Below are 7,836 nucleotides of genomic sequence, written 5' to 3' on the forward strand. Positions count from 1 at the left end.
TTTTCTTTCTTTTTGAGGCAGGCCATGCCTCTTAGGCCATCCTTGAAATCACTCTGTGTTCTAGTCTGGCCTTGCACCTTGCCTCAGCGTCCTGAGTGCTGGATCACAAGCACGTGTCACCACGCCTCTGTGAGCCCAGCATAGAACACATATCCCTTTCAGTCAGTCGCTCCCTTAACAGCTGTCACCAGGTCCCAGGCACTGTATTCCACACTAAGGACATTAGCACAGTCTGGTGGAAGGACATGGGGAGGGTGTGTGCTATTGAAACGGCATACTGTGTGATCTCTAAGGTTGGGGGTGGCCTTCTTCTACTTCTGGATCCTGGGAAGACCAAGATCAAACACATCTTCCTGCCGCATCCTCAGACTGTGGAAAACACAAAGGCAGCAGAGACTTTCCCAGAGCACCTCAAACTGGCTTTGGGGGAAGCTGTCAGGGCTCGATCACACAAAGCTCCACTTCCTTTCCTCATTATAGAGAATGCTCTAGAAGTTTCTGTAATCATTTCCATATAAAAACATATTAAAGACATTCATTTTTATTTTGTGTGTTTGTTTTTCCTGCATGTATGTATGTGCACCACCTATGTGCCTGGTGCTCTTGGAGGCCAGATCCTTTGGAATTAGAGTTACAGATAATTGTGAGCCATCTTATGGGCTCTGGGGATTGAACCCAACCTTTTTTTTTTTTTTTTAATTTATATGAGTACACTGTAGCTGTCTTCAGACACACCAGAAGAGGGCATCAGATGGTTGTGAGCCACCATATGGCTGCTGGGAATTGAACTCAGGACCTTCGGAAGAGTAGTCAGTGCTCTTAACCACTGAGCCATCTCTCCAGCCCTTGAACCCAGTCTTTTGCTAGAGCAGCCAGTGCTCTCATTTGCTGAACTGTTACTCCAGCCCCCACATATTTAATCTAGTGCCTTACCCTTGTAAAAATGGGGAGGGAATCTAATTTAAGGATTGAGGGCAACAAACTGGGGAGACATATGTATATGTATGTATGTTTGTATGTATGTGTGTATGTATGTATGCATGCATGTGTGCATGTATGTTTGTATGTATGTATGTGGAAGGAAGAAAGAGATACAAGTCCAGTTTGAGGCAGTCAGCTTGGACAGAACAGCTTTATTGACTGGGAAGAAAAGCAGCAGCCACTCATTTGTGGGTGCAGAGCAGAGATGGCTGAAGAAGAGTGTGGCTGACCATTGTCATTTATCACAGGTACTGTGTGCACAGGGTGGTGTGCACAGTCCTCACAGGGGAGAGAGGAGGACACCAGCACACAGCTGTACTTCCAGGTGGTTGCCCAGAGCCATGGTCCCCAGCGGACATCACCTCGAATGCATGCAAGGTTCTGTCAAGTGGACTTGGCATACTGATGGCTTCCCTGGTTTGTTTCTCAGGTGACTTCCACTTCTCCTTACACGTACAGAAATGTCACCAGGGCTGGCAGGCCTAGCTTAGGCTTCTGTGTTAACTTGTTTAAGTGCTAAGTTACCCAATTTCCAATGGGTTTCTTAGAACTCCATGGTACCTGCTCAGAAACTTGAGAAGGCTCCGTCTTGCCTCATCCTGACAGAGTCATTTTGGGACACAGGGCTTGCCTGGAGCCTGGCTTCCTGATGACGGTTGACTAGGGGCCAGCATTATCCTTGGGCTGCAGAGTACACATGTGCTTCCTGCACCAAAGCTCTGAGCACTCTAATTTACTGGAGGGGAAACACCTGTAATTCCCGTTTGGAAAATGTCTGCTTAATGGCAATCCTCCCGGGTGTGACACACTTGACAATGGACGGCACAGTGGGACTGGGTCTCATGCAGTCTGTTTCATGTGCAGATATAATCAGAGATTTGGCCAGGTATTTGGAAATGGCTGGGCCCTCCAGATAGCTTAATCACTGAATTAACGATTCTTTGATTTTCAGTTTGGCAGGCCTCCTGTCATTTGAATTCAGCATGCTGCCTGATAGCCAGGGCACATCCTTGGGCATCCTCAGTAGCCACACTCACCCCCTTCCTGTGACACCTGCTAAGCGGATTACTAGCCTTAGGTCCAACTTCCCAGGCCTTCTGCTTCTATGCCAAGGACATGGAACCCCCTTTAGGTCTTCATCGCTGGCTCCAGCAGGGTCTGTGGGATCAGTGAAGCAAAGAGTCAGTCCTGGTGTTACTGGTGGTGGTCACAGGGGCAGTGAGACCAGGGACAGCTCCAGGGTGGACAAGGTATTGGCTTCTGACAAGAGGGCTTGAGCAAATGTGTGAATATGGTGAGGGTAACACAGACAATCCTCTTACTGTTGGGGTTACAGAGAGTAAGAAGAGAAGGCTAAGACACACCCTGTGTGTGCGCACACACACACTTATGTACTTTCAAATGTTCTCCACAGAAAGGACAAATTTGACATAACCAAAAATTAGCAACAACGTGCAGGGTTCATACCACATGTAGGGATACACTAAGGCACCATGATGATAGCACAAAAGCCGGGAAGGCAGGAAGGATGGGTAGACTAATGTTTCTTTCTTTATATGTGGAATGCTATAATCATATTTTAAGAAATATCATTGGTAAATTCCAAAGCATATTCAAATTTCTAGGGAAACTACCGAGACAACCACGACTTTGAAAAGCTAGCCAGCCAATAAAAGGCAAAACGGAGAGTTAAAAACCTCTTGTTTTGCTTCACATAGAAGAAAGCAGAAGAAGAGGTCAAAGGAAATGGAGAAAAGATAGGATATATTGAAAGTAAGTAGCAAAACAATGGGCTTAAACCCAACTGTGCTGATGATTGCACTAAATATAGCTGTTTATAACTTCTACTAGAAGGCAGGCTGGATAAACAGGATGGTCCAGAAAAGCCTTACTACAAAGCCGACAATTGAGGGTCTGTTGAGATGACTCAGTGAGGAAAGGTGCTTGCCACCAAGCCTGAGCACCTGAGGCCAATCTCTGGCCCCACTTGGTGGAAGGAGAGAAACAACTCTCATCATTTGTGTTTTGACTTCAATGCATGCACATGTGCACACACACACTAAAAGAAATAAATAAATGTAATTTAAAAATCAATCCAACTTGTTATAAATAAAGAACAATTGAAAAGATATTTGAAGGTGAAGAGAAAAAAGTCATGCATATATAGTAAGAAGGAGCAACATGGACGAGACCCTGCAGGGAACACTAAGGCCCTGAAGGGAGCACTAGGATCCTGCAGGGAGCACCAAGACCCTGCAGGGAACATCAAGACCCTGCAAAGAGCACCAAGACCCTGCAAGGAGCACCAAGATCCTGCAAGGAGCACCAAGATCCTGCAAGGAGTACCAAGACCCTGCAAGGAGCACCAAGACCCTGCAAGGAGCACCAAGACCCTGAAAAGAGCACCAAGACCCTGCAAGGAACACCAAGACTCTGCAAAGAGCACCAAGACCCTGAAAGGAGCACCAAGACCCTGCAAGGAGCACCAAGACCCTGGAAAGAGCACCAAGACCCTGCAAGGAACACCAAGACCCTGCAGGGAGCACTAAGACCCTGCAAAGAGCACTTAGACCCTGAAATGAGCACTTGTGTCTGTTGGGTCACAGTGGGGAGGTCAGTGCTGCTAGAACAGAAAAAGTCAAAAGGAAAGGACTGAGCAAGTGGTCAGAGGGTTGAGGGTTAAGGGTTGAAGGATATGTGTGAGAGTGTCTCTGTGTGTGTGTGAGTGTGTATCTGTGTATGTGTGTATGTATATGTGTGTCTGTGTGTGTGCATGTGTGTGAGTATGTGTGTTTGTACATCTGTCTGTATGTCTATGTGAGTATGTCTATCTGTCTGTGAGTATGTGTGTGTGTGTGTTTGTGTGAGTGTGAGTGTATGTGTGTGTGTGTTTGTGATTAATTACATAGGACCTTAAATGCCACCACAAGATCTTTGGGTTTTACTCTGAATGAAATGGGAAAGCATTTTTTTCATAGTCTTAAACAAATACTAATTTTAATTAGCTTTGTCACAATACAGCTTAAATATGGTTCTTGCCAGTCTAAATGTGCTCTGTGAGCTTTGGCAAGTGTCTAGCAACACGGAAGCACTGTCATCACCCAGAACATCTCCACTGCTTCCTCTGGAGGATGGAAACTGAGAGGTGGCTTGGAAGATTGTGGCAAGAGTCTTGGTGACAGAAAATGATGGCTAGCCTGGGAGAACATGAGGCTGGAAACAGATTCTGGGTGTAAACTGATAGTAGAGCCAACAGGGATTTCTGGCAGTTTGGCTATAAGTTGTGAAGGGGAAAGTCACATGTGACTTCAAGGTTTGGCCCAAGGGCTAGGGCTGTCACTGATGGAATAGACGGGTGTGTGTGTGTGTGTGTGTGTGTGTGTGTAGCAGACAGGAGTGTGGATGGAACGGAGGGTGTGGAAAGAGCAGACATGGCTGCAGAGTCTCAGTCTCAGATGCCTCCAGTTTAAGATTCCAAATGACATTTACTTGAGGATGGAGAATAAACAATTCTGAAATGCCCAGCTTATTGGAACAACCCCACTCAGGAGGGTTCTGAGTGAGGAGACGTAGGAGTGTGCTCACGATCCAACATAAGCTTCAGCGTTTCCAACGAGAAGGCTGATTTCCTGGATTCTCCATGATGGAAACATCCAGAAATATTTCTAGGATTTACATGTGGCCACAGGACCTCATAAGTATTCCTCACAACCCGACAAATGCTTTGTGATCTTGAATCTGCTTTTACTGAGTCAGCACGCTTTATCATAACCAGCCAGGCCAGACTTCAGTGCTCATGGAGATAAAGATCACAGAGCCACAGAATCAAGGGCTTAAAGATAGCAGAAAGGTCACCCCACTCCACACTCACACTAACAGTACAGCTAAGAGCTCGTTAGTATCATCAGAAGGGAGGTATCTCCCACTTCCAAGGGCTCTCTCTTCCCTGGATGGAAGGCTCCTTTAGAGAGTTCTCTCTTGCGTGACGCACAAACCTACCTCGCGGTTGTTCCTCTGTTTGCATCTAAGATACCGGAATAAATAAACGCTGAGCTATGTTTAGTGACTAAGACACAATGTGCAAGAGTGTTGACTGGACCACAGAGCTCTTGGCTTCCAGTACTTCATGGGACCTGTCAAATGGTTTAGGTTTCAAAACTTAAACTCTTGGCTTCACTAACCCCCAACCCCAATCTCTCAGTCCTGAATGTTGGAAGGGAAAGTAAACCAAACGGGCGTTTGTTTCTCATCAGTGAAAGCAAAGAGCTTGGGAGAGGTGCACTGACCTATTTTTGTCCTTGTGTGGTGGAGGGTTGCCAAGAACAAGCAAAGGCGTTTTCCTGTGGTCAACACCAGAGTTCAGAGATCAGGATGGTGGTGCTGGGCCTTGAGGCTGAAGAAGGAAGATTCAGGAATAGGATTCAGACTCTGGGAGCCATAAGGTCTGTCTTAGATCCACATTCAAGACACCTTAGCCTTCGTATCCCTGAATCCTCTTCTACCCGGGCCAACATTGTTCTGCTAATAGAAAGTAGACAACAAGTCCATGTGCAGGTTTCTCAGCACCTCCAGAGCTCTGTGGGATGCTGTGACTGCTGGTATTTGTTCTGAGTTCCAAATGCAGGCGGTTGGCTCCTTTTGGCTACATTCCTAGGGTGGCAAGGCATTCGGTGTTATGGCACAGAAGACAAAGGGGTGGAGTTAACTCAAAGCATTTGAGGACTGTCCCAGATTCAAAGGTTGAAGACAGTTCAGGGGAACACTGACTTCACAGACCCAGAGATCTGGGTTCCAAACTTTGCCTGTGGGACCCAGAAGAACAGGGATCCAGTGACAGCAATTTGGGTGATAAATCACCAAGAGGTCCTGGATTATTCTGCACTTGCATTTTCTTTGATGATCCATGCCAAGTGTGAATTCAAAGTGCGCTAAAAAAAAATAATAATAATATTTTTAATGCAGATGTCAAAAATTAACATAAAATACAGATTTTTCAGTAAGTCTGAGATGACTCAGAAAGCTTGAACCTTTTTCCCGTTGGCTGCAGAGCGCTTCTGCTTAACAGAAGGGACGGGGCAGATACTTGGCTGCTAACCTCTGAACGCCCTGCCCTTGCTCCAAGGACTGTATTGACACCCTTTTCTCATCTACACGGACAACTTAACACGTGATTACCAGCCTGTCCCTTAGCAACTCCCCACCCCGTGCTGCGGAAGGGAGCGAGTGGCCGGTATGTCCTGTGCTTTTGATCACTCAATAAAAGCCAGGCGATTATGTAACCTACCTGAGTGTGCCTCCCATGGGGCATGCAGTTGGGGTGCCCCTACCCCACCTGCTAATCTGGCCTCTCCTCCCTCAGCAAGCTTCCTGCTTGGCCCTAGTGGGTACTCTGGGCGCCAGTCTGACTTTCTTGGATCTGCTTTCTATTCTTTTGGCAGGCTCCGGAGCAGGTGCGATTGATTCCTTCTGTGTTTGTTTAGAAATGCTCGTGACCCACTGTGAGGACTCAGGCCTCCCTTAGTTTGGTTTGCTTGTTTGGTTTGCTTCTGTTCCTTTGTGGCTGTGTTTACAATGGTGTTTATTTGGTGCAGTTTCTTGGAACTGAAATGTGTATTCTCTGGGGACATGAACACTGGGTAGACATAATGACATTCCTTGGATTTGGAGGGTCCCTAGAATGTCGTCATCTCTCTCCAGGCACTAGAACTACACAGAATGGACAGGGCTTTATTATTGAAACTACAGCAAGGGCCGTAGCATGGCTCAGCAGAGAAGGGGGCTTGCTGCCAACCTGATGTTCTGAGATCAATTGCCAGAACCCACATGGTAGAAACAGAATGGACTCTTGCGAGTTGTTCTTTGGCCACATGAGTGCTGTGGCCCACATACCCACATCCACATAAAATAACTAAGTGTTAAAAAAAAAAGTTGTTATTCAGAAAAAATTTTTTTTGAGACAGGGTCTCAGACTGTCCTTGAACTTCTGATTCTGCCTCACTGTACTTATATTACATGTAAGTTCTGGACTATGGGTGTGTGCCACCATGCCTAGTTTATGTGGTGCTAGGAACTGAGCCTAGAGCTTCACGCATGTTAGATAAGCACTCTACAGATTGAGCTACATCTCCAGCCCCTGTAAGAGCATCAAACAAGCCAAGCGCTGCACTAATGCAGAAAAGAATTAACCAGCCGTGTCCAGCCCAGCCCAGATGACTTTGTCACCTCTTCACACCATCTATACAGCACAGCCAAAGTGGGTTTACCATCATTGGCAACTTGACGACACACTACATGGCAGCTCACAATTGTCAGTAACTCCTATTCCACGGGTCTGACACCCTCACACAGACATACCTTCAACACGAATGTACGTAAAATAGAAATAAGTAAATTATATAATCACCATAGAAACAGACCTCCATGTGTTCCCATGAGGGTGTTTCTAGGAATCTTTAACTGAAGAGAGAGGACATATCCCAAATGTAGGCAACACCACACCTCGAGCTGGGGTCCCAACCTGAAGAACAAAGAGAAAGCAAGCTAAGCGCCCACACACATCTTCTCTGCTTGCTTCTGTGGATACAATGAGACCAGCCTCCTTGATCTCTTGGGGCCATGCCTGTCCTGCCAGGATGAGCTATGCACCTTGGAACTGGGAGCCTCCTTCCTCCTTAAGTTGCTGTTGTCAGGAATCCAGTCACACCAAGGAGAAGAAGAATGACTTATCAGGCAGTTTGCCTCTCATTTGTTCATGCTTCCAGATTTTGAATGCTTAATATCACTAGTATTCAATAATTAGCTTTATTAGGCTAAGGCGTTGCTGCACAAAATCCCTGTCTCAGGAGTTCATAGTTT

General features: G+C 46.3%; 1 long non-coding RNA gene across 1 annotated transcript; it reads right to left on the minus strand.

Annotated features, from left to right (window-relative positions):
* Nucleotides 1-1,179: 1,179 nt before the first annotated feature.
* On the minus strand, nt 1,180-6,332 carry LOC147006299 (uncharacterized). Its single transcript, XR_015046649.1, has 3 exons — nt 6,266-6,332; nt 5,268-5,909; nt 1,180-2,139 (listed from the first exon to the last, which is right to left on the minus strand). It is a non-coding gene; the product is annotated as an uncharacterized LOC147006299 (long non-coding RNA).
* Between the last annotated feature and the right edge of the window lie 1,504 nt (nt 6,333-7,836).

The sequence above is a fragment of the Mus caroli genome, unplaced genomic scaffold (assembly GCF_978045245.1).
Source record: "Mus caroli unplaced genomic scaffold, Mus_caroli_1 scaffold_1, whole genome shotgun sequence".
Classification (NCBI taxonomy): domain Eukaryota; kingdom Metazoa; phylum Chordata; class Mammalia; order Rodentia; family Muridae; genus Mus; species Mus caroli.